This window comes from Coregonus lavaretus (assembly GCF_964263955.1).
Source record: "Coregonus lavaretus genome assembly, contig: HAP1_SCAFFOLD_48, whole genome shotgun sequence".
NCBI classification, from domain to species: domain Eukaryota; kingdom Metazoa; phylum Chordata; class Actinopteri; order Salmoniformes; family Salmonidae; genus Coregonus; species Coregonus lavaretus.
The window spans coordinates 103,599-131,105 of NW_028163311.1; the positions used below are offsets into that span (position 1 = coordinate 103,599).

Genomic DNA, 27,507 nt, shown 5'->3' on the forward strand with positions numbered 1-27,507 from the left:
GATTTTCTGTTGACAGAAGATACGTTTCTCACCTGTGCTCTTGACGAAATGTCTGAACTATTGATGCCACCGTGTACCTGCTGAGGTTAGACTGTACTCTCAGTCCAGCCTCCCTCAGTGTTAGTCCGTGGTTTATTACATGGTGAGGTTAGGCTGTACTCTCAGTCCAGCCCCCCTCAGTGTTAGTCCGTGGTTTATTACATGGTTAGGTTAGACTGTACTCTCAGTCCAGCCTCCCTCAGTGTTAGTCCGTGGTTTATTACATGGTGAGGTTAGACTGTACTCTCAGTCCAGCCCCCCTCAGTGTTAGTCCGTGGTTTATTACATGGTGAGGTTAGACTGTACTCTCAGTCCAGCCCCCCTCAGTGTTAGTCCGTGGTTTATTACATGGTGAGGTTAGGCTGTACTCTCAGTCCAGCCCCCCTCAGTGTTAGTCCGTGGTTTATTACATGGTGAGGTTAGGCTGTACTCTCAGTCCAGCCCCCCTCAGTGTTAGTCCGTGGTTTATTACATGGTGAGGTTAGGCTGTACTCTCAGTCCAGCCCCCCTCAGTGTTAGTCCGTGGTTTATTACATGGGTCCACAATTGTAGCACGAATTTCGTTTAAATATATTTGGTTGTCGACTTCTTCTTTGTGCATGTCCTACCCCTCCTCCAGGTCTTCCTCTGACACCGTCCATTGGTTTTGGAAGACAGGTGAACTTACCTGTTGCCTTTTTTATAGTGCTTAAACCTGATTGGTGTGTCTACAATTAAGCACCAGTGTGTGTGCACACCTGGTGGCTGTGTTTAACCAATTGGTTCATTTGAAAGCCTTTGCTTTGAAATTGCATAGGAAATGACATCATGATACATTTCTGTGTCTCAAATGCATACAAGTGTGTTTTAGTGTTTTGCAAAAAGTGTGAAGCTGACAATGTGCTTACAGTTGTGCAAATCTAGGCCTGTGTTTTGCTCCTTGAGTGTAAGGTTTTGCTAATTGTGGGAAAGTTTTAATTTTAGTGTGTAAGCAATTGAAAAAAACTGTAAACAACTTTGTTTAATGATACACAGGCTATAAAAACGATGACATGTGTTTATTAAATAGTATTTTACAACTTGTTGTTTTAGTTACTGATAATTAATGTGTTTGGATAAAACTGCATTCAAGTGAACTTCATTGATCTGCCAATGAAAAATAAAAGTTTGTACATGAATTTGTACTGGTCAACCTTTCCTTCTCTTTTGTATTCAGTTCTTATTAGATCTGACAGTATGAATGGTTCTTATGCTTGTATTCAGTTCTTCCATATTAGATCTGACAGTATGAATGGTTCTTATGCTTGTATTCAGTTCTTCCATATTAGATCTGACAGTATGAATGGTTCTTATGCTTGTATTCAGTTCTTTCATATTAGATCTGACAGTATGAATGGCTCTCATGGGCTGAGTGCCTGGAGTTTTCTCGAATTTTTCTTGGGGACCTTCAATGCTGCAGAAATGTTTAAGTACCCTTCCCCAGATCTGTGCCTCGACACAATCCTGTCTCGGAGCTCCACTGACAATTCCTTCGACCTCATGGCTTGGTTTTTGCTCTGACATGCACTGTCAACTGTATGACCTTATATAGACAGGTGTGTGCCTTTCCAAATAATTTCCAATCAATTGAATTTACTACCACAGGTGGACTCCAATCAAGTTGTAGAACCATCTCAAGGATGATCAATGGAAACAGGATGCACCTGAGTTCAATTCCCAGTCTCATCGCAAAGGGTCTGAATACTTATGTAAATAAGGTAATTTCAGTTTGTACTTTTTTATAAACATTTCTAAAAAGCTGTTTTCGCTTTGTCATTATGGGGTATTGTGTGTAAATTGATGAGGGAAAAAAATGCATTTAGTCCATTTTAGAATAAGGCTGTAACGTAACAAAATGTGGAAAAAGTCAAGGGGTCCTGTATATGCTTCAAACTACAGATTTAACTGAAATGGTAAACATAATGACATGAAAAGAAAAGAGAAAATAAATGTACATTATCTCTGTAGTTTTACATTATCTCTGTAGTTTTACATTATCTCTGTATTACTATTACCCACATTTAAAACACCTGGCTAGAGTAGAGAGGACAGAACATGTGGCTTTGCAACACACAGGTGTTTCATCTCCACACTGGGATCATTCTAACATTGCGACGCCCCACAGGCCTCATGGCGCTCAGGTAGAAGGGTACCAGGAATAAAAAACACAACACTAATGAAAGAGCACACAGGGCCACAGCACTTCAGGAGCACACAGTCACCAACAATATCCCCTGGCATCAATATTTTCAACTGGGTCAGCTCTCTATTACAGCACCACCACATTCCATTTATTAAGTAACCATAACAACGTAACCATAACAACGTAACCATAACAACGTAACATATCATTCTGTTTTGACAGTCCCGGATGTACATTTACTATGTTATGTTTAATCTATGAGACGAGGCTGCTCCTTGACCTACATTATGCACAAGCAGGTCCAGGTCAAGAGGTGTGTTTTGCCTTCAGCATCTGCATGTGGCAAAAGCTTTCCCACCTCACAGCATGAATCAAAAATGTTAGTAACGTTGGCTGTGAGTGATGGTAAAACTTGGCAATTACTTGAATAATTCAATGGATGTTTTTGTTTACAAACTTGATGACTACTATTGTCTTATTTTAAAATACAAAATGTGACTTCTCTATATGTCCGTCAATGGGAATTGTCTTTCTTGGCGGTGCTTCAGCTAAACTGCACTACCGAAAATGCCCTCTGAGCACAGTGGAAAGCATGAGTCCAGCCTGGCCCCTTGATCCCAAAAGGGTGTAATTGCAGACTGCAATTAGGAGCGTTTTTTGATATCGGGTGTTTCTTTACATTTTTACATTTTAGTCATTTAGCAGACGCTCTTATCCAGAGCGACTTACAGGAGCAATTAGGGTTAAGTGCCTTGCTCAAGGGCACATCGACAGATTTTTCACCTAGTCGGCTCGGGGATTAGAACCAGCGACCTTTCGGTTACTGGCACTACGCTCTTAACCACTAAGCTACCTGCCGCCCCGTATATCTTGATATCAAGTTACACCTATTGATGCTCCCCTTTGGTCCGTGCCCGTTTCTTTTGCGTCGGGGACAACATTTGTTGACAACTGTAGCATTGTAGCTAAACCTAACCCTTTTCCTAACCTTAATCTCAGTCTCCTAACCGCCACATTAGTTATCCAAACCTACTATATAAACAAATCACTAAACCTAACCCTTTTCCTAACCTTAATCTCAGTCTCCTAACCGCCACATTAGTTATCCAAACCTACTATATAAACAAGTCACTAAACCTCACCCTTTTCTTAACCTTAACCTCAGTCTCCTAACCTGCCATGCTAATTCACCTAACCTTAACCTCAGTCTCCTAACCTGCCACGCTAATTCACCTAACCTTAACCTCAGTCTCCTAACCTGCCACGCTAATTCACCTAACCTTAACCTCAGTCTCCTAACCTGCCACGCTAATTCACCTAACCTTAACCTCAGTCTCCTAACCTGCCACGCTAATTCACCTAACCTTAACCTCAGTCTCCTAACCTGCCACGCTAATTCACCTAACCTTAACCTCAGTCTCCTAACCTGCCACGCTAATTCACCTAACCTTAACCTCAGTCTCCTAACCTGCCACGCTAATTCACCTAACCTTAACCTCAGTCTCCTAACCTGCCACGCTAATTCACCTAACCTTAACCTCAGTCTCCTAACCTGCCACGCTAATTCACCTAACCTTAACCTCAGTCTCCTAACCTGCCACGCTAATTCACCTAACCTGCCACGTTTGCCGTGGATGCCCCGCAGCCTGTTGAGATTCAGAATGTCGTTTACCAGTTGAGGGATACTGATTGTAAAGAAGGTGGATGTTGTGGCGTTTTTTGCGCAGGTGATTCATTGTACTGCCCAAAAGAACAAGAAGTCAAGAAGCTGGACATAATTGTATGTAGGGCTGAAAGGTTTTGGGGTTTTCAGGAATTAACAGTGGAAGCATTGCAGGGAATACTGACTGAAGATGTATCCCCCCCCGAGGCCCATGAGACTGTGTAGGGATGTGATTTGGATTGGACTGTGACTGAAGGGAAGTTTTTATTGATCTATTTTGGTATTTTGTTTGATGTCGTTGTACCCCCTCCCCTTTTCCGCAATGGACATTTATTTTTTTCTCCAGTTTACTAACCGTACAGTAGGTGGCGGCAGACACATCACATTGTGGTCCTCTGTAGCTCAGCTGGTAGAGCACGGCGCTTATAACGCCAAGGTAGTGGGTTCGATCCCCGGGACCACCCATACACAAAAATGTATGCACGAATGACTGTAAGTCGCTTTGGATAAAAGCGTCTGCTAAATGGCATATTATTATTATTATTATTACATTGGTGTAAACGTCAGTATACCAGAGAACAATAATAATCATAAGTAGTTAGTCCATCAGTCCAATAGAGGACGCTGTCGCACTGTGGTAGTGGGGGAACAGGAAGTTCCGGGTTGGCGCGCCCCATTCTTCAGACTGAAGAAAACGACAGATCTGTGTTGCCATGTCGATAGCGTTTGTGTCCGTTTCAAATGTATTATTACAGGTATGTAATAGCACGTTTAAACTTTCTAATATCGAAAGAACATATCATAATATACTAGGTAACAAATCCGTCAAGGTATTATCACGTTTGGTAAAGGTGTTATATGTTCTTTTTGGGGTCAAACCGAGTGAGTGAACAACGTGATTTAAAAACGATTTTACAAGTCACATAGCTGGACTTTGGGTTCGTCTGAGTGAATGTAGATTATTTTGTCAAGGTTATTAAATGAAGAATCAATTTGAGATTTGCGTTCATTTTTTACATATTATTGGTTTTGGGTCAAATGTTGTTTGTGAGCTGGTAAATAGCCTCGTACGAACCATCCTGATCTCGCGATTTTACATACATTCTGTTTCGTTAATATAAGTTCGCGAGATCAGGATGTTTCGTCCGATACTAGTGAAATGGCGGCGTCAACGGCTTCTGTGGTCTTTCTAGGAGTTTGCTCATGGTGAAACGGCGACGTGAGGCTGTGTTAACTGAAGCGATCTTTCGCCATTTTGGGAGAGAGAGGCCGATAGCATGGAATGGCGGCGAGTAATGCGGACCAATCAGAGCACGTCTCGAACTCATTCCAAGGAGGGTCGAGTGTCTGCAGTGTTTTTCCTCCACCTAATGTACTTGATTAATGAATTAAGGTCACTAATTAGTAAGGAACTCCCCTCACCTGATGGTCTAGGTTTTAATTGAAAGGGGAAAAAAACTAAAACCTGCAGACACTCTGCCCTTCCTTGGAAGTGGAGAACGTTTTGAGAAGCAACAGCTGTGCTGGAACGCGAACAATGTGGGTGACAGTTCTGATGATATGGAACGGGAGGAGGAGGAGGGCCTGGAATTTGAATGGTCTGTAGTGGAAAGACATCGGAAGAAGAGAGAGAATGATACTGGAAGCAGGAGTGCATCGAGTATAGAAAGTCTAAAGAGGGCCAAGGTAGGGAGCAAGAGTAATGTGATGGTGTTTGACGAGACCACAGGGCCTCATTTACACCCAATCTGATTAACCAAGGCGGTAAAGAAATAGTTGTGATGTTAAACTGACCCTGTTCATTGGAAATGGTAGATTGCTAGTCAGGTTCAGCGAGGGAAGATTCTTCAAATGGAAAATCTTAATGGGAAGAAGCTCAGCAGCCATGACACTGGACTTATGCTAAATTGAGGGGAGTAATCTCTGGGGTCCCAATATCTATGTTAATGGATGATATTAAATAAAATGTGAAATGATGCCGAGTGGTTGAAGCCTAAAGGTTGATCAGTTGGAAAGCGGGTCAAAGAAACGAAAGCTCATCAGTGCTGCTGAGGTTTGAGAAGGTTTTTGCCTGGAAAAGTACAGAATAGGATTCCTTAGCTTCAATGTCAGAGAATTTGTTGTAGCCCCATTACAGCGGTTTCAATGCCAAAGAATGGGACGTGTAGCTGTTCAGTGAAAAGATGTGCCAAGTGTTGTGGGGAACATTATTACAGTGAATGTTGGAGCAATGTGATGGTTAAGTGTTTGGGGGGGGGGGGGGGCACAGGGAAGCATTTGGTGGATGCCAGGTGCAGAGAGAGGCTAGAGAGACTCAGAGATATAGAATCCGTCATGATGTATCATATGCAGAGGCTGGAAGACAGACTGGTGGACCTACTGTCAGACGGATGGAGCTTCCATGGCTGGTCCCGTAGTAAGAGGACCTACTGTCAGACGGATGGAGCTTCCATGGCTGGTCCCGTAGTAAGTGGACCTACTGTCAGACGGATGTAGCTTCCATGGCTGGTCCCGTAGTAAGAGGACCTACTGTCAGACGGATGTAGCTTCCATGGCTGGTCCCGTAGTAAGAGGACCTACTGTCAGACGGATGTAGCTTCCATGGCTGGTCCCGTAGTAAGAGGACCTACTGTCAGACGGATGTAGCTTCCATGGCTGGTCCCGTAGTAAGAGGACCTACTGTCAGACGGATGTAGCTTCCATGGCTGGTCCCGTAGTAAGAGGACCTACTGTCAGACGGATGGAGCTTCCATGGCTGGTCCCGTAGTAAGGGGACCTACTGTCAGACGGATGGAGCTTCCATGGCTGGTCCCGTAGTAAGAGGACCTACTGTCAGACGGGTGGAGCTTCCATGGCTGGTCCCGTAGTAAGAGGACCTACTGTCAGACGGATGGAGCTTCCATGGCTGGTCCCGTAGTAAGAGGATCTACTGTCAGAACGGGTGGAGCTTCCATGGCTGGTCCCGTAGTAAGAGGACCTACTGTCAGACGGATGGAGCTTCCATGGCTGGTCCCGTAGTAAGGGGACCTACTGTCAGACGGATGGAGCTTCCATGGCTGGTCCCGTAGTAAGGGGACCTACTGTCAGACGGGTGGAGCTTCCATGGCTGGTCCCGTAGTAAGAGGACCTACTGTCAGACGGATGGAGCTTCCATGGCTGGTCCCGTAGTAAGGGGACCTACTGTCAGACGGATGGAGCTTCCATGGCTGGTCCCGTAGTAAGTGGACCTACTGTCAGACGGATGGAGCTTCCATGGCTGGTCCCGTAGTAAGAGGACCTACTGTCAGACGGATGGAGCTTCCATGGCTGGTCCCGTAGTAAGTGGACCTACTGTCAGACGGATGGAGCTTCCATGGCTGGTCCCGTAGTAAGAGGACCTACTGTCAGACGGATGGAGCTTCCATGGCTGGTCCCGTAGTAAGAGGTCCTACTGTCAGACGGGTGGAGCTTCCATGGCTGGTCCCGTAGTAAGAGGACCTACTGTCAGACGGATGGAGCTTCCATGGCTGGTCCCGTAGTAAGAGGATCTACTGTCAGACGGATGGAGCTTCCATGGCTGGTCCCGTAGTAAGAGGTCCTACTGTCAGACGGGTGGAGCTTCCATGGCTGGTCCCGTAGTAAGGGGACCTACTGTCAGACGGGTGGAGCTTCCATGGCTGGTCCCGTAGTAAGAGGACCTACTGTCAGACGGATGGAGCTTCCATGGCTGACCCCGTAGTAAGGGGACCTACTGTCAGACGGATGGAGCTTCCATGGCTGACCCCGTAGTAAGGGGACCTACTGTCAGACGGATGGAGCTTCCATGGCTGGTCCCGTAGTAAGGGGACCTACTGTCAGACGGATGGAGCTTCCATGGCTGGTCCCGTAGTAAGGGGACCTACTGTCAGACGGATGGAGCTTCCATGGCTGGTCCCGTAGTAAGGGGACCTACTGTCAGACGGATGGAGCTTCCATGGCTGGTCCCGTAATAAGGGGACCTACTGTCAGACGGATGGAGCTTCCATGGCTGGTCCCGTAGTAAGAGGTCCTACTGTCAGACGGGTGGAGCTTCCATGGCTGGTCCCGTAGTAAGAGGTCCTACTGTCAGACGGGTGGAGCTTCCATGGCTGGTCCCGTAGTAAGGGGACCTACTGTCAGACGGGTGGAGCTTCCATGGCTGGTCCCGTAGTAAGAGGACCTACTGTCAGACGGGTGGAGCTTCCATGGCTGGTCCCGTAGTAAGAGGACCTACTGTCAGACGGATGGAGCTTCCATGGCTGGTCCCGTAGTAAGAGGATCTACTGTCAGACGGATGGAGCTTCCATGGCTGGTCCCGTAGTAAGGGGTCCTACTGTCAGACGGGTGGAGCTTCCATGGCTGGTCCCGTAGTAAGGGGACCTACTGTCAGACGGGTGGAGCTTCCATGGCTGGTCCCGTAGTAAGGGGACCTACTGTCAGACGGGTGGAGCTTCCATGGCTGGTCCCGTAGTAAGAGGACCTACTGTCAGACGGATGGAGCTTCCATGGCTGGTCCCGTAGTAAGAGGACCTACTGTCAGACGGATGGAGCTTCCATGGCTGGTCCCGTAGTAAGGGGACCTACTGTCAGACGGATGGAGCTTCCATGGCTGGTCCCGTAGTAAGGGGACCTACTGTCAGACGGATGGAGCTTCCATGGCTGGTCCCGTAGTAAGGGGACCTACTGTCAGACGGATGGAGCTTCCATGGCTGGTCCCGTAGTAAGGGGACCTACTGTCAGACGGAAGGAGCTTCCATGGCTGGTCCCGTAGTAAGGGGACCTACTGTCAGACGGGTAGAGCTTCCATGTCTGCTCCCGTAGTAAGAGGACCTACTGTCAGACGGATGGAGCTTCCATGGCTGGTCCCGTAGTAAGAGGATCTACTGCCAGACGGGTAGAGCTTCCATGGCTGGTCCCGTAGTAAGAGGACCTACTGCCAGACGGATGGAGCTTCCATGGCTGACCCCGTAGTAAGAGGACCTACTGCCAGACGGATGGAGCTTCCATGGCTGGTCCCGTAGTAAGGGGACCTACTGTCAGACGGATGGAGCTTCCATGGCTGGTCCCGTAGTAAGGGGACCTACTGTCAGACGGATGGAGCTTCCATGGCTGGTCCCGTAGTAAGGGGACCTACTGTCAGACGGATGGAGCTTCCATGGCTGGTCCCGTAGTAAGGGGACCTACTGTCAGACGGGTGGAGCTTCCATGGCTGGTCCCGTAATAAGGGGACCTACTGTCAGACGGGTGGAGCTTCCATGGCTGGTCCCGTAGTAAGAGGATCTACCGTCAGACGGATGGAGCTTCCATGGCTGGTCCCGTAGTAAGAGGATCTACCGTCAGACGGATGGAGCTTCCATGGCTGGTCCCGTAGTAAGGGGACCTACCGTCAGACGGATGGAGCTTCCATGGCTGGTCCCGTAATAAGGGGACCTACCGTCAGACGGGTGGAGCTTCCATGGCTGGTCCCGTAATAAGGGGACCTACCGTCAGACGGGTGGAGCTTCCATGGCTGGTCCCGTAGTAAGAGGACCTACTGTCAGACGGATGGAGCTTCCATGGCTGGTCCCGTAGTAAGAGGATCTACTGTCAGACGGGTGGAGCTTCCATGGCTGGTCCCGTAGTAAGAGGACCTACTGTCAGACGGATGGAGCTTCCATGGCTGGTCCCGTAGTAAGGGGTTCTACTGTCAGACGGATGGAGCTTCCATGGCTGGTCCCGTAGTAAGAGGACCTACTGTCAGACGGGTGGAGCTTCCATGGCTGGTCCCGTAGTAAGAGGACCTACTGTCAGACGGATGGAGCTTCCATGGCTGGTCCCGTAGTAAGGGGACCTACTGTCAGACGGATGGAGCTTCCATGGCTGGTCCCGTAGTAAGGGGACCTACTGTCAGACGGGTGGAGCTTCCATGGCTGGTCCCGTAATAAGGGGACCTACTGTCAGACGGGTGGAGCTTCCATGGCTGGTCCCGTAGTAAGAGGACCTACTGTCAGACGGGTGGAGCTTCCATGGCTGGTCCCGTAGTAAGAGGACCTACTGTCAGACGGATGGAGCTTCCATGGCTGGTCCCGTAGTAAGAAGATCTACTGTCAGACGGGTGGAGCTTCCATGGCTGGTCCCGTAGTAAGAGGACCTACTGTCAGACGGATGGAGCTTCCATGGCTGGTCCCGTAGTAAGGGGTTCTACTGTCAGACGGATGGAGCTTCCATGGCTGGTCCCGTAGTAAGGGGACCTACTGTCAGACGGATGGAGCTTCCATGGCTGGTCCCGTAGTAAGGGGACCTACTGTCAGACGGATGGAGCTTCCATGGCTGGTCCCGTAGTAAGAGGACCTACTGTCAGACGGATGGAGCTTCCATGGCTGGTCCCGTAGTAAGAGGTCCTACTGTCAGACGGGTGGAGCTTCCATGGCTGGTCCCGTAGTAAGGGGACCTACTGTCAGACGGGTGGAGCTTCCATGGCTGGTCCCGTAGTAAGAGGACCTACTGTCAGACGGGTGGAGCTTCCATGGCTGGTCCCGTAGTAAGAGGACCTACTGTCAGACGGATGGAGCTTCCATGGCTGGTCCCGTAGTAAGAGGATCTACTGTCAGACGGATGGAGCTTCCATGGCTGGTCCCGTAGTAAGAGGTCCTACTGTCAGACGGGTGGAGCTTCCATGGGTGGTCCCGTAGTAAGAGGACCTACTGTCAGACGGGTGGAGCTTCCATGGCTGGTCCCGTAGTAAGAGGACCTACTGTCAGACGGATGGAGCTTCCATGGCTGGTCCCGTAGTAAGAGGACCTACTGTCAGACGGATGGAGCTTCCATGGCTGGTCCCGTAGTAAGGGGACCTACTGTCAGACGGATGGAGCTTCCATGGCTGGTCCCGTAGTAAGGGGACCTACTGTCAGACGGATGGAGCTTCCATGGCTGGTCCCGTAGTAAGGGGACCTACTGTCAGACGGATGGAGCTTCCATGGCTGGTCCCGTAGTAAGGGGACCTACTGTCAGACGGATGGAGCTTCCATGGCTGGTCCCGTAGTAAGGGGACCTACTGTCAGACGGATGGAGCTTCCATGGCTGGTCCCGTAGTAAGGGGACCTACTGTCAGACGGATGGAGCTTCCATGGCTGGTCCCGTAGTAAGGGGACCTACTGTCAGACGGGTAGAGCTTCCATGTCTGGTCCTGTAGTAAGAGGTCCTACTGCCAGACGGGTGGAGCTTCCATGGCTGGTCCCGTAGTAAGAGGACCTACTGTCAGACGGGTGGAGCTTCCATGGCTGGTCCCGTAGTAAGAGGATCTACTGTCAGACGGGTAGAGCTTCCATGGCTGGTCCCGTAGTAAGAGGACCTACTGTCAGACGGGTGGAGCTTCCGTGGCTGGTCCCGTAGTAAGAGGACCTACTGTCAGACGGGTTGAGCTTCCATGGCTGGTCGATCTACTGTCAGACGGGTGGAGCTTCCATGGCTGGTCCCGTAGTATGAGGATCTACTGTCAGAACGGATGGAGCTTCCATGGCTGGTCCCGTAGTAAGGGGATCTACTGTCAGACGGGTGGAGCTTCCATGGCTGGTCCTGTAGTAAGGGGACCTACTGTCAGACGGATGGAGCTTCCATGGCTGGTCCCGTAGTAAGAGGATCTACTGTCAGACGGATGGAGCTTCCATGGCTGGTCCCGTAGTAAGAGGACCTACTGTCAGACGGATCGAGCTTCCATGGCTGGTCCCGTAGTAAGAGGATCTACTGTCAGACGGATGGAGCTTCCATGGCTGGTCCCGTAGTAAGAGGACCTACTGTCAGACGGATGGAGCTTCCATGGCTGGTCCCGTAGTAAGAGGACCTACTGTCAGACGGATCGAGCTTCCATGGCTGGTCCCGTAGTAAGAGGATCTACTGTCAGAACGGGTCCTTCTACTATTTCTGACATGGTTACGAGGCCTGTTCAGAAATCTTGCGCCCATAAATGTGCTGTGACAAAGGATACTTTAATAGTGAATAACATTTACTTAACAGCTTTCATTGGTAAGGTTATCAACAACTCAGATTGTGTAAAGCAGAAATGCCAGGTTGAAGGTTATCTTGTAAATTGCAGCAGAGTTGTTGGGGTTAACAGATGTTACTGTCGGCATGGTTTTTGATGACCTGGATAACTTAAGGGTGGATTGTCTCAGCATGATACAGACTCCAATGTTTGCAAACACAGCGAGGGGTCTATAGATAGTTTATTGGGGGTGTGAGAGGGTTTTTTGGGGGGGGGTGTGGTAGAAGTTAGTAGGGATTTCTTGGTTTATTTTCTTAGTAGTACAGAATTAGGCAGACCATGATTGATCGCACACTCCAGAACAGTAGGTGGCGGAATGCTCCTTAGACGTTTTGTTTGCGGACCGCCATGATACCATTAGGTCTGCATCAACGGACTTCAGTGCAGGTAGTGCCGCATTAGAGAGAGAGACAATGTCACGGTCGACCTACTGTTTTGAAGCTGAATGTAATGATTATCAGTTTTCTACGTGTGTAGTAATATTCAGACACGTTCAGTTTCTATCTTTATCTATAATTCAGGGTTCGCACAAGGTGCTTAAAGTACTTGAATTAGGCACTCTGAAATTCATGTACTGGAATACCTTTAAAATCAGACATTTTTCTCAAGTTGGTACTTGAAATGTACTTGAATTAAAATGAGGGGAGAACAGAGAATGATCAAATATGTTTATGAAAAATGTATTGGTCTTGAATTAACTTCCAAGCAGACTACCGAGTTTTATTTCCTCGTTGTTACGTGAATTTCTATCCCAATGTTTCAAAAATGAACTTATTACTCAGTCTGTATCCCAGAGGTTGTAAATCTCTAATAATCAGACCAAGCAGCCCAGCATACAATCATCAGGCTTTATTCATGAGAACGTTCTAAAACAAAATGGCCGTACAATATTTTTATATGCACACGTCAGAGAAATAAATCCCTCCCCTCTTTAGGCGGGCTGTAGTTTTCCACTGGAAAACTGCTCTCCTGACCATCATGTCTCACACACACACACACACACACACACACACACACACACTACTCCTTGCTCAGGCAGGCTGCAGCCTTCAGTTATCACATTCTCACAATATCCTGCCAGCCTTCCACTCCCCCTCCCTGTGTGTTCTGGGAACCAGTCTATACTCTGTTGCTGGGATATAAACACATTTGATTAATTCTCTAAGCTCTAGTATACTCATTAGTCATACATTATTAGTTTAACTGAGGGTGTAACATTTTAGCCATATCTTACTCACACATTTATTTTATCACATCGTGTTTCGTGCTGTGGTTGCCAGGCGAGCTCGCTCATTCTACCCACACTGCTACTCAGCAAGGCAGGTACAGAACTGACTGATTAGGCGCCGCCAAGCGTCACATCCCATAGCTAAAATGCCGGGCAAATGTAGATTAAATCCTGCCTTTAAAAAAATGTATGGAACATTTATGGGATCTTTTATTTCAGCTCATGAAACATGGGACCAACACTTTACGTTTTGCGTATATATTTTTGTTCAGTATAGTTTTCCCACCTTTTTTTTGCCAATACATCACTGGACCCCACCAACCCACACCGTGTAAGGTGCAAAAAAAAATAGGTGCCAGACTTGACATTGTGAGAGAGGGTGAATCGGCCCTGAAGAGCCACATAAAAGTAAATAAGTAAATAAGTAGTTATTGAGTTGAACTTGTAAGGTACTGATGAATACTACCCCCCCCCCCCCCCCCCCCCCCCATGAGGTTGTGGCGATATACTGCCATCTGGTGGCGACTAGAAACAATTGCATAATAGGAACTATTACCAATTGATTGTCCTTGAAAATAAATATTAGTGCTTGAAAAAGTCCTTGAATTTGATTTGCCTCTCTCTGTACGACCCATGATAATTCATACTATGGTGTGAACGGGAAATACAATTGGTTTTTGTGAGTGAAATAATACAGGGAAGACAAGGTTATTCAGGAAAATAGTACATAGTGCAGCCTAAAACAAACTGTAACCTTGTACTAAATGGTTTTTGAGTGATTTAAGCATTTATGTGAATTTAGGAAATCTACTATAGGTTAAGTGCACTTACATTGTGTAGCCTAATTTAAAGCCTGTACTTTGTCTGTCAATGAATGTTTTTGTTGTCGATGCTTAGCTACGTGATCTGTTGAAATGAGATAATTGAACAATAAAACATATAATATATTTATAGAGAATAAAGAATGTTCCAGAACTGTCAAGACAATAACTCTTTGTGTCCATTTCTCTTTATTACTACAGGACGACTAGGATTAAGTCTGAGGCCTGTAACATCAACAGTGAGGACAAACCCAGCCAGCCTCTCTCCTTCCACACTGAGTCCAAACCTACAGTCACTGGGTCCTGATTGTGACAGTGGAGCCCAGTTTGCACCACAGGATCCAGAGATGGCATCAGTGAAGCTGGAAGACTGCAGTCAAACACTGGAGCTGAACGTCATCATTAAAGATGAAGAGGAGGAGGAGGAGATTGGTAAATCTGTTTGTCATGGTAACTTCTAGATAGAACCTGTACTTATCTTCATAAGTTAGACCTCCATAAGTTATGACCCAGGAGTAAGAGCAGAAAAGTATTCAGACCCCTTCACTTTTTCCACATATTGTTACGTTACAGACTTATTCTAAAATGGATTAAATGGTTGTTTTTTCATCAATCGACACACAATAACCCCACTTTTTTTTTTTTGCGAATGTATAAAAAAAAAAAAGAGAACTGCAATTTACATGTACATAAGTATTCAGACCCTTCACTCAGTACTTTGTTGAAGCACCTTTGGCAGCGATTACAGCATCGAGTCTTCTTGGGTATGAGGCTACAAGCTTGGCACACCTGTATTTGGGGAGTTTCTCCCATTCTTCTCTGCAGATCCTCTCAAGCTCTGTCAGGTTGGATGGGGAGCGTTGCTGCACAGTCATTTTCAGGTCTCTACAGAGATGTTCGATCGGGTTCAATTCCGGGCTCTGGCTGTGCCACTCAAGGACATTCAGAGACTTGTCCCGAAGCCACTCCTGCATTGTATTGGCTGTGTGCTTAGGGTCGTTGTCCTGTTGGAAGGTGAACCTTTGCCCCCAGTCTGAGGTCCTAAATGCTCTGGGGCAGGTTTTTATCAAGGACCTCTGTGCTTTGCTCCGATCATTTTTCCCTCGATCCTGACTAGTCTCCCAGTCCCTGCCGCTGAAAAACATCCCCACAGCATGATGCTGCCACCACCATGCTTCACCGTAGGGATGGTATTGGCCAGGTGATGAGCGGTGCCTGGTTTCCTCCGGATGTGACACTTGGCATTCAGGCCAAAGAGTTCAAACTTGGTTTCATCAGACCAGAAAATCTTATTTCTCATGGTCTTAGAGTCCTTTACAGTGAGGGGAAAAAAGTATTTGATCCCCTGCTGATTTTGTATGTTTTCCCACTGACAAAGAAATGATCAGTCTATAATTGTAATGGTAGGTTTATTTGAACAGTGAGAGACAGAATAACAACAAAAAAATCCAGAAAAACGCATGTCAAAAATGTTATAAATTGATTTGCATTTTAATGAGGGAAATAAGTATTTGACCCCCTCTCAATCAGAAAGATTTCTGGCTCCCAGGTGTCTTTTTATACAGGTAACGAGCTGAGATTAGGAGCACACTCTTAAAGGGAATGCTCCTAATCTCAGCTTGTTACCTGTATAAAAGACACCTGTCCACAGAAGCAATCAATCAATCAGATTCCAAACTCTCCACCATGGCCAAGACCAAAGAGCTCTCCAAGGATGTCAGGGACAAGATTGTAGACCTACACAAGGCTGGAATGGGCTACAAGACCATCGCCAACCAGCTTGGTGAGAAGGTGACAACAGTTGGTGCGATTATTCGCAAATGGAAGAAACACAAAAGAACTGTCAATCTCCCTCGGCCTGGGGCTCCACGCAAGATCTCACCTCGTGGAGTTGCAATGATCATGAGAACGGTGAGGAATCAGCCCAGAACTACACGGGAGGATCTTGTCAATGATCTCAAGGCAGCTGGGACCATAGTCACCAAGAAAACAATTGGTAACATACTACGCCGTGAAGGACTGAAATCTTGCAGCGCCCGCAAGGTCCCCCTGCTCAAGAAAGCACATATACAGGGCCGTCTGAAGTTTGCCAATGAACATCTGAATGATTCAGAGGAGAACTGGGTGTTGTGGTCAGATGAGACCGAAATCGAGCTCTTTGACATCAACTCAACTCGCCGTGTTTGGAGGAGGAGGAATGCTGCCTATGACCCCAAGAACACCATCCCCACCGTCAAACATGGAGGTGGAAACATTATGCTTTGGGGGTGTTTTTCTGCTAAGGGGACAGGACAACTTCACCGCATCGAAGGGACGATGGACGGGGCCATGTACCGTCAAATCTTGGGTGAGAACCTCCTTCCCTCAGCCAGGGCATTGAAAATGTGTCGTGGATGGGTATTCCAGCATGACAATGACCCAAAACACATGGCCAAGGCAACAAAGGAGTGGCTCAAGAAGAAGCACATTAAGGTCCTGGAGTGGCCTAGCCAGTCTCCAGACCTTAATCCCATAGAAAATCTGTGGAGGAAGCTGAAGGTTCGAGTTGCCAAACGTCAGGCTCGCAACCTTAATGACTTAAAGATCTGCAAAGAGGAGTGGAACAAAATCCCTCCTGAGATGTGTGCAAACCTGGTGGCCAACTACAAGAAGCGTCTGACCTCTGTGATTGCCAACAAGGGTTTTGCCACCAAGTACTAAGTCATGTTTTGCAGAGGGGTCAATACTTATTTCCCTCATTTAAATGCAAATCAATTCATAACATTTTTGACATGCGTTTTTCTGGATTTTTTTGTTATTCTGTCTCTCACTGTTCAAATAAACCTACCATTCAAATTATAGACTGATCATGTCTTTGTCAGTGGGCAAATGTACAAAATCAGCAGGGGATCAAATACTTTTTTCCTTCACTGTAGGTGCCTTTTGGCAAACTCCATGCGGGCTGTCATGTGCCTTTTACTGAGGAGTGGCTTCCGTCTGGCCACTCTACCATAAAGGCCTGATTGGTGGAGTGCTGCAGAGATGGTTGTCCTTCTGGAAGGTTCTCCCACCTCCACAGAGGAACTCTGGAGCTCTGTCAGAGTGACCATCGGGTTCTTGGTCACCTCCCTGACCAAGGCCCTTCTGTCCCGATTGCTCAATTTGGCCGGGCGGCCAGCTCTAGGAAGAGTATTGTTATTTCCAAACTAATTCCATTTAAGAATGATGGAAGCCAGTGTGTTCTTGGGGACGACCTTCAATGCTGCAGACATTTTTGGATACACTTCCCCACAATCCTGTCTCGGAGCTCCACGGATAATTCCTTCGACCTCATGGCTTGGTTTTTGCTCTGACATGCACTGTCAACTGTGGGACCTTATATAGACAGGTGTGTGCCTTTCCAAATCATGTCCAATCAATTGAATTTACCACAGCTGGAGTCCAATCAAGTTGGATAAACATCTCAAGGATGATCAATGGAAACATGATGCACCTGAGCTCTATTTAGAGTCTCATAGCAAAGGGTCTGAATACTTATGTAAATAAGTTTTTTTTATATATATATTTTTTTTTAATACATTTGCAAATATTTCTAAAACCCTGTTTTCGCTTTGTCATTATGGGTTATTGTGTTTTTAGATTGATGAGGAAAAACATATTTAATCCATTTTAGAATAAGGCTGTAACGTAACAAAATGTGGAAAAAGTGAAGGGGTCTGAATACTTTCCGAATGCACTGCTATGTTATCTTCATAAGTTAGACCTTCATGAGTTATGACCCAGTCTATTGCTAGGTGGAATTCTGTAATTCTGACATCACACATCCCTGAACAACTGGGCTATCTGGAGTGATCAGAGAGTAGACTAAAGAAGTGAAGTAGACAAACTGCCAGTGTTTTTTAAAGTTCTATGAAATGAGTCTGTGTAGTTACTAACCCTTGTGATAGTGAGTGGAGGATGATATGGCTCATCATTTTCACTCCTTTTGCCCCCTTCTTGACTTCCACTGTTACCAGGGTTGGTGTTACCAGATACTTTAGGAAATAAACTGAAATTGCAATTCTCTTCAGTGCTTTTCAATGAGGAAAAATTTGGAATTGGAATTTCGTTTACTTTCTGAATTTTAAATGGAATTGAACCCAACCCTGACTGTTACCCACTTTTAGAATAGTTGTATTCCCCTTTTGTATTGGACAGTCTACTGAAATGTGACTCGTTTCAGGAAACTAGCCGTATGTCGCGCGTCGCTACTTCACAGGAGAGCCATTGGCAGAAATTCCTTCTGGAACATGTGAAATGTCATGTGCCTTAATAACAAACTTGTATGCCATCTGTAAATACGAATAAAATTACATTAAAAATTATAAAATAAAATGGAGAAATTACGAGCCCTGTTGGTTTAGCTACAGAAAAAAAAAAAAAGTAACCTTCCCGCTAGCCATGATTGGCTGAGATAATGAGTGGGCTGGACATGCTGAGGGATGAGTTCGGATTGGTCTGCCATGTAGCACGCTTCTGTCTATTTGAGCTAGTCAGTATGTGTAGGTAATCCTGTCTAACGCGGCTTTAAAAAATATATATTGCAGCAGTGGAACTGCATAAGTGTTACTCTCCACTTTCTGGAGGACCGAGTTTTGAAATCAGTGGAATTAGAGTATGATAGCTAAAGAGATGGAGAAAACCCCTGTCTCCTGATTACATCTTCAAACTAAAGGCAACCATGGCATCAGGGAGAAGCGTCCATCTATGTATAAAATAGTCTAGCTAGCTACATTTTCAGATATTTCTAATTTTGTCAGAAAGTCATTTTCATTTCAAGTTAAAGGTACTGTTAGCTTGCTAGCTAACGTTAGCTGGCTGGCTCACTAGTTAACGTTATGTGTATGATCTGTGTAGTAATATTATTATTATTATTATTCATATCTCAGAACAATTTGCTTTGCTAATTATAGCCTAATGTTAGCTAGCTAACGTTGAACCTGGTTGGTTAGCTACCTGCAGATTAATGCAGGGTAGTAACGTCATGAGTTGGGATTATGGTTCATTGTTTAGCTACATGTCTTAACTAAAAGACTCCACTATGCAAGTAACCATTTCAATAGAATGTTCAGGATGTCACTGCGACAACTATTGATAGACGTAGCTGGTAAATTCGTTCTGGGTATCTACTCCGATTTCAGAGCACTCTCGTCTGAGTGTGCCAGAGCGCAGAATTTACAAACGCTCAACACCCGTTGAAAATGGTGTCAGTAAAAGTAGACAAAATGTAAATTGTTGCCAGCAGCAACAGAGTCACCAACACAATAAAACTTGATTTGGATAACATAAAAACAGCCTAACCAGCTCTGCTGGGGGCGAGTAAAATGGTCAGAGCAAGCTGTTCTCTCATTCGTGTCTGGAAGTAGCTAGCAAGCCAGCCAACGCGCTTGGGTGCTAACTAGCATTCAAAGGCCATTTTCTCAAAAGTGAGGATACAAGTTTATCAGCTTTCAAAGCAGAAGTACTTTCCCATTGTTCCTCAACTGTAGTGTATGATATACCATTTTCTAGCTCCGAGTCTCTACATTTATCCAATGTAAAATACACAATTTCCAAATTTTGCTACATAAATTCGAGCCGGTTGGTCACATATGAATACATATGTCACCCGGTACAGCCAGAAGAGGACTGGCCACCCCTCGGAGCCTGGTTCCTCTCTAGGTTTCTTCCAAGGTTCCTGCCTTTCTACTGAGTTTTAGCCACTGTGCTTTTCCCTCGGCATTGCTTGCTCTTTGGGGTTTTAGGCTGGGTTTCTGTACAGCACTTTGTGAAAACTGCTAATTTAAAAAGGGCTTAAAAAAATTACAAAATAATTTAACTATATCACACCAACTGAGTTGTACTTCTGATGTTGTTCACACAGGAGACCATGTTGAGACATTCTCTACATCCAGAGAGCAACAGCAGGAAGATCACAGAGCTAAGAGCTCTCACCACTGCCCACATTGTGAGGAGATTTTCCCAATTCTATCACAGCTAAAAATACACCAGAAAATACACACAGGAGAGAATCTGTATTCCTGTACTGACTGTGGGAAGAGCTTCACAACATCACAGGCTCTGACAGTTCATCAGAGAGTGCACACTGGAGAGAAGCCTTACTCCTGCTCTGACTGTGGGGGGAGATTCTCCCGATTGGATACCTTAAAATGTCACCACCGAATACATACAGGAGAGAAGCCTTACTCCTGCTTTGAATGTGGTAAATGCTTTAAAACATCAACTGAGCTAAAATCTCACCAGCGAAGACACACAGGAGAGAAGCCTTACTCCTGCTCTGACTGTGGGGAGAGTTTCTCCCGATTGGATACCTTAAAATGTCACCAACAAATACATACAGGAAAGAAGCCTTACTCCTGCTCTGAATGTGGGAAGGGTTTTTCTCAACAGGGCAACTTAAAAACACACCAACGTATACATAAAGGAGAGAAGCCTTACTCCTGCTCTGACTGTGAGAAAGGCTTTAAAACATCAACTGAGCTAAAATCTCATCAGAGAACACACACAGGAGAGAAGCCTCACTGCTGCTCTGACTGTGGGTCGAGTTTCTCTCAATTAAGCAATTTAAGAAGACACCAACGGATACATAAAGGAGAGAAGCCTTACTACTGCTCTGACTGTGGGGCGAGTTTCTCTCAATTGACTAATTTAAGAAGACACCAATGGATGCATAAAGGAGAGAAGCCTTACTCCTGCTCTGACTGTGGAAAGAGTTTTTCTCACCAGAGAAACTTAAAAACACACCAACGTATACATAAAGGAGAGAAGCCTCATCAGTTATCTCAGACCAGTTAAGATTAAAGTCACTTCATTCTCACCTCAGAAAGGAAGTGGGAACAGTGAATTTGATAACGTTAAGAAAGCATAACACTCTATTGTAATCCTATTGTTTCTCACTGTGAGAGAACTGTGCAGAGGAAAGGGAGAGTTATATAATGTGGTCCTCTGTAGCTCAGCTGGTAGAGCACGGCGCTTGTAACGCCAAGGTAGTGGGTTCGATCCCCGGGACCACCCATACACAAAAATGTATGCACGCATGACTGTAAATTGCTTTGGATTAAAGCGTCTGCTAAATGGCATATTATTATTATTATTATGTTAGCCTCTCTTTACTTTACTGATCAGTGTTCACCTGGTCAGTTTTGGTGTGTTTTGTTATCTTCTACTGTAATGATATTGAGATGACCTTGGATTTGCCCTTAGTGTTGAATAACCTGCGTGATGGTTGACTGGGTGGTTACTGCTTCCCTCTGCAGTTCTCTGTGGGAATGAGTTAGTAGACATGTATCAGATAGAGATGGTGTGATGATCAGTTTTCTCCTTTTAGTTTGTGGGTGGATTATTTTTGCTATTAAACAACTTTGTTTAACGATGAACAGGCTTTGAAACCTCGACACTAAACAAAAATATAAACGCGACATGTAAAGTGTTGGTCCCATGTTTCAATTTCCCATGACTTGATTTCCTTTTATGAGCTGTAACTCAGCAAAATCTTTGAAAGTGTTGCGTTTTATGTATTTTTTCAGTATTCATGTGTTTATAACAAAAATAGATTTGTTAATTTAGTCATTGATAATGAATGTTTTTGGATATTTGCACTCAAGCCAACTTAATTGATCTGCCATTAATTTATGGGATTCAAATTATTGTATATTTCTATTTATCAACTCAAAACATGTCACTACACCTCTACCCATCACCATGGGGACAAGCCCATTTGCTAGCCACCAGTATTCTCTAGAATGCATATTAATAGATGTAATGGGTTGAAAAACTTTGACACTAAACTGACACCCCATATACAGTACCAGTCAAAAGTTTGGACACACCTACTCATTCAAGGGTTTTTCTTTATTTTTTTAAAAATTTTACATTGTAGAATAATAGTGAAGACATCAAAAATATGAAATAACACATATGGAATCATGTAGTAATCAAAAAACTGTTAAACAAATCAAAAAAATATTTTATATTTGAGATTCTTCAAATAGCCACCCTTTGCCTTGATGACAGCTTTGCACACTCTTGGCATTCTCTCAACCAGCTTCACCTGGAATGCTTTTCGCATATTCCCACATATGCTGAGCACTTGTTGGCTGCTTTTCCTTCACTCTGCGGGGGATTGTGGAGGCCAGGTCATCTGACGCAGCACTCTATCACTCCTTCTTGGTAAAATAGCCCTTACACAGCCTGGAGGTGTGTTGGGTCATTGTCCTGTTGAAAAACAAATGATAGTCCCACTAAGCCCAAACCAGATGGGATGGCGTATCGCTGCAGAATGCTGTGGTAACCATGCTGGTTAAGTGTGCCTTGAATTCTAAATATATCAGTGTCACCAGCAAAGCACCCCCACACCATAACACCTCCTCCTCCATGCTTTACGGTGGGAACTACACATGCAGAGATCATCCGTTCACCCACACCGCGTCTCACAAAGACATGGCGGTTGAAACCAAAAATCTCAAATTTGGACTCCGGACCAAAGGACAGATTTCCACCGGTCTAATGTCCCTTGCTCGTGTTTCTTGGCCCAAGCAGGTCTCTTCTTCTTATTGGTGTCCTTTAGTAGTGGTTTCTTTGCAGCAATTCGATCATGAAGGCCTGATTCACACAGTCCCCTCTGCACAGTTGATGTTGAGATGTGCCTGTGACTTGAACTGCAATTTCTGAGGCTGGTAACTCTAATGAACTTATCCTCTGCAGCAGAGGTAACTCTGGGTCTTCCATTCCTGTGGCAGTCCTCATGAGAGCCAGTTTCATCATAGCGCTTGATGTTTTTTGCGACTGCACTTGAAGAAACTTTCAAAGTTCTTGAAATGTTCCATATTGACTGACCTTCATGTCTTAAAGTAATGATGGCCTGTCATTTCTTTGCTTATTTGAGCTGTTCTTGCCATAATATAGACTTGGTATTTTACCATATAGGGCTATCTTCTGTATACCCCCCCCCCCCCCCCCCTACCTTATCACAACACAACTGATTGGCTCAAACGCATTAAGAAGGAAAGAAATTCCATAAATTAACTTTTAAGAAGACACGCCTGTTAATTGAAATGCATTCCAGGTGACTACCTCATGAAGCTGGTTGAGAGAATGCCAAAAGCTGTCATCAAGGCAAAGGGTGGCTATTTGAAGAATCTCAAACATAAAATGTATTTTGATTTGTTTAACACTTCTTTGGTTACTACATAATTCCATATGTGTTATTTCATAGTTTTGATGTCTTCACTATTATTCTTCAATGTAGAAAATAGTGAAAATAAAGAAAAACCCTGGAATGAGTAGGTGCGTCCAAACCTTTGACTGGTACTGTATAAAAAATAAATAAAAAATAAAGGTTTATTTATCTGGATGATCTATCTCACTGTCATATTCTACATGCTTTAGCAGGAGTTAGTCCATCAATACAATAGATGGCGCTGTTGCACTGTGGTAACAGTTCGTGAACTAAGCAGACCAGACCCAGCTGCTGATACATTGGTGCCTATGGGAGCCCCACTCATTACCATTAAGCATACCGGAACTGAAGAAAAAAAAACATGTTAAATTGTAAACTGCATGAGTGTCTTAATTTTCCACCATCTTTGCTGTCAAGACATCTTTTGAGTCCCGTTTCTGTTTATTACTACAGGTATGTAATAACACGTTTTAAAACTGTATAATATCGGAAGAACAGGTCATAATGAGTCCGTAAATGTATTATCACGTTTGGGAACGGTTTTATGTGTGACTTTAGTCAAACCTAGCCTGGGCGGCCGCTAGTGAAATAGTCCCGCTGCAGCTCTGTACCCTGCCCGTCACTAAACGTATCATTCTGTACCCAAATCCGTTACGTTAGGTTATGTTACATTATGGCTAACAATGGAATAGTGGTCGTACAGTATGCTATATACACTGAACACAAATATAAACGCAACATGGAAAGGGTAGGTCCCATGTTTTCATGAGCTGAAATAAAAAATCCCTGAAATAAAGATTCCAGAAATGTTCCATACGCACAAAAAGCTTATTTATCTCAAATTTTGTGCACAAGTTTGTTTCCATCCCTGTTAGTGAGTATTTCTCCTTTGCCAAGATAATCCATCCACCTGACAGGTGTGGTATATCAAGAAGCTGATTAAACAGCATGATCATTACACAGATGCACCTTGTGCTGGGGACAATAAAAGGCCACTTTAAAATGTGCCGTTTTGTCACACAACCCAATGCCACAGATGTCTTGAGGGAGTGTGCCATTGGCATGCTGACGGCAGGAATGCCCACCAGAGCTGTTGCCAGAGAATGTCATGTTAATTTCTTTACCATAAGTTTTAGAGAATTTGGCAGTACATCCAACCGGCCTCACAACCGCAGACCACGTGTATGGTGTTGTGTGGGCGAGCGGTTTGCTGATGTCAATGTTGGTATTTGGTATTTTATTAGGAACCCCCATTAGCTGTTGCAAAATGTGAACAGAGTGCCCCATGGTGGCAGTGGGGTTATGGTATGGGCAGACATAAGCTACAGACAGCGAACACAATTATCGTGCCATTCACCTGCCGCCATCACCTCATGTGATGCAGCTTTGTGAGGCACATTTGAACTTGTAGAATTTCTGGGATCTTTTATTTCAGCTCATGAAACATGGGACCAACATTTTACCTGTTGCGTTTATATTTTTTGTTCAGTGTAGATTTGTTATTTTCGTCATTGATGATTAATGTATTTAGATAGCTGCAGTGAACTTAATTAATCTGCTAATGAAAAATAAATGTTCTACATGAATTTGTGCTGGTCAACCTTTGTTTTTTCGTTTTCTATACAGTAAATATGCTTTTGTTTAACTCTTGGAATTCAAAATGTATATGTCTATTTATCTACTAAAAACGTCACTACACCTCCACATCACCATGGGGACAAGCCAATTTGCCAGCCACCAGTATTCTCACTAATGCATATGTAATGGTTTAAAAAACATACTTTTTTTTTATTTTTTTACTAGGTTTATTTTTTCTATCTAATCAATATCACTTCTTTTATTCTACATGCAATATTTTCCATGCAGGTGTGGGGGGTTGTGGGTAGGAAAATAATGGTGGAGGTGCTGTTCGATTCTGATGGCGCGCGGTGGAGTGAAGACAGAGACAACGAACAATGGAGCAAAATGAACAAAAGTCAACTTTTTAAAATAAATAATAATAATTTATTAAGCCGTTGCCGTGACGAAAGTGCCGATGGAATCAATGATGATGTACTGTGAAGCAACTGTGGTGGAAGTCACGTTGACGAATTCCAGGAGCGCCCTGCTAGGGTGAAGGAGTTTGAAGTAACAAGGATCTGGGCTGTACAGCAGTTCTCCTACAGGGAGGCGCGGGAAGTAGTTGAAGGAGCGAGGGGAGCTGTGGAAGCTATGGTAGCGGATGACCCGCAGCCTGTTGAGATTCAGAATGTCCTTCACCAGTTGAGGGATACTGATTGTAAAGAAGGTGAATTTTGTGGCGTTAATTGCGCAGGTGATAATTGTACTGCCCAAATGAACAAGAACTCTTAAGAAACTGGACAGGTTGTTGACTCTTCAGGAATTAACAGTGGAAGCATTGCAGGGAATCCTGACTGAAGATGTTCCCCCTCTGAGACCCATGAGACTGTGTAGGGATGTGATTTGGATTGGACTGTGACTGAAGGAGTGGGATGGGTTTATTTATGTTTTTGCCCCCCTTTTCTGCAATGGACATTTATTTTTTCTCCAGTTTACTAACCGTACAGTAGGTGGCAGCATACACATTACATTTGTAAACGTCATTATACCAGAGAAGAAGAGGTAGTTAGTCCATCAGTCCAATAGATGGTGCTGTTACACTGGTAGTGGGGGAACAGGAAGTTCCGGGCAGGCGCGTACCATTCTTCAGAATAAAGAAAGCACTATAACTGGACAGGCCGTACAAGTTAACTTCATAGCTTTCATTGGTAAGGTTGTCAACACGACTCGGGTTGTGGAAAGCAGAAATGCCAGGTTGAAGGTTACTGTGGAGACAGCAAAATAGTTATTAGGGGTAACAGATGTTGACAATCCTAAGGGTGGTTGTTTCAACATGATATACAGTACCAGTCAAAAGGATGGGTACTTTGAAGAATCTAAAATATATTTTGATTTTTTTAAACACTTTTTTGGTTACTACATGACTCCATATGTGTTATTTCATAGTTTTGATGTCTTCACTATTATTCTACAAGGTAGAAAATAGTCCAAATAAAGAAGAACCCTTGAATGAGTAGGTGTGTCCAAACTTTTGACTGGTGCTGTATAGCTCAGTTGGTAGAGCATGGCGCTTGCAACGCCAGGGTTGTGGGTTCGATTCCCACGGGGGGCCAGTATGAAAAAAATGTATGCACTCACTAACTGTAAGTCGCTCTGGATAAGAGCGTCTGCTAAATGACTTAAATGTAAATGTACTGTAGATAGATATAGATAGAGTGTAATGGGTTTGGGGGGCTAGGGAGGGTTTGTTTGAGGACCACCATTATATCAGAGAAGAAGAAGCCAGCTAGGTAGTTCAAGCTTGTGGCTAGAAACTTCAGCGAGAATTTGAAACTTGTCTGCCGGGGGAGAGAGAGGTGCGCGATGCGCGTTCGTCCACAGAAACAGGGAGGAAGACAGACAGAGGAGGTTGACTCAGGAAGGCTAGAAGATGGCGGAGGGGATGTTTGGTTTGAAACTGATGGCACGTCGAGGGGAGAAGGATTAAAAAAAGGAAACAAGAAAAGTAAAGTGGTCGTGGGTTTTGGATCGAACGAGAACAAGATATGCAGAAATGCTAGGTTGAAGGGATATCTGGGAGATTCGTTTGAAGTCTCGATGAAAATCATAGATGCGTTAGATGAGGTGGTGTCAGTGAAAATAACAAGAAATGGTTCTATTTAGTTTTTTTATGTCAGAGGAGCAGAAGGTGCTTTGCACCTGAAAAAGATATTGGATTGGAATGTGTCGTGTGGATCTGCGAAGCAGGGCTCATATCAAGGGGGTTGTGCAAAGGATGTAACTGAAGAAGTAGATGTAGTGGTTGGTGCACGCTGACTGACCCATATGGTGGATGGTGTGAGGAAGCCCAGTGTTTGGTGCACGCCGACCGACCCCTATGGTGGATGGCGTGAGGAAGCCCAGTGGTTGGTGCATGCCGACCGACCCCTATGGTGGATGGAGTGAGGAAGCCCAGTGGTTGGTGCACGCCGACTGACCCCTATGGTGGATGGAGTGAGGAAGCCCAGTGGTTGGTGCACGCCGACTGACCCCTATGGTGGATGGAGTGAGGAAGCCCAGAGATTGGTGCACGCCGACTGACCCCTATGGTGGATGGAGTGAGGAAGCCCAGTGGTTGGTGCACGCCGACTGACCCCTATGGTGGATGGAGTGAGGAAGCCCAGTGATTGGTGCACGCCGACTGACCCCTATGGTGGATGGAGTGAGGAAGCCCAGTGGTTGGTGCACGCCGACTGACCCCTATGGTGGATGGAGTGAGGAAGCCCAGTGGTTGGTGCACGCCGACTGACCCCTATGGTGGATGGAGTGAGGAAGCCCAGTGG

General features: G+C 45.2%; 1 long non-coding RNA gene across 1 annotated transcript; it reads left to right on the forward strand.

Moving 5' to 3' along the window:
• Positions 1-4,538: 4,538 nt before the first annotated feature.
• Positions 4,539-21,778, forward strand: LOC311118308. Its single transcript, XR_014611796.1, has 3 exons — positions 4,539-4,618; positions 14,131-14,361; positions 19,811-21,778. It is a non-coding gene; the product is annotated as an uncharacterized lncRNA (long non-coding RNA).
• The last annotated feature ends 5,729 nt before the right edge of the window (positions 21,779-27,507 follow it).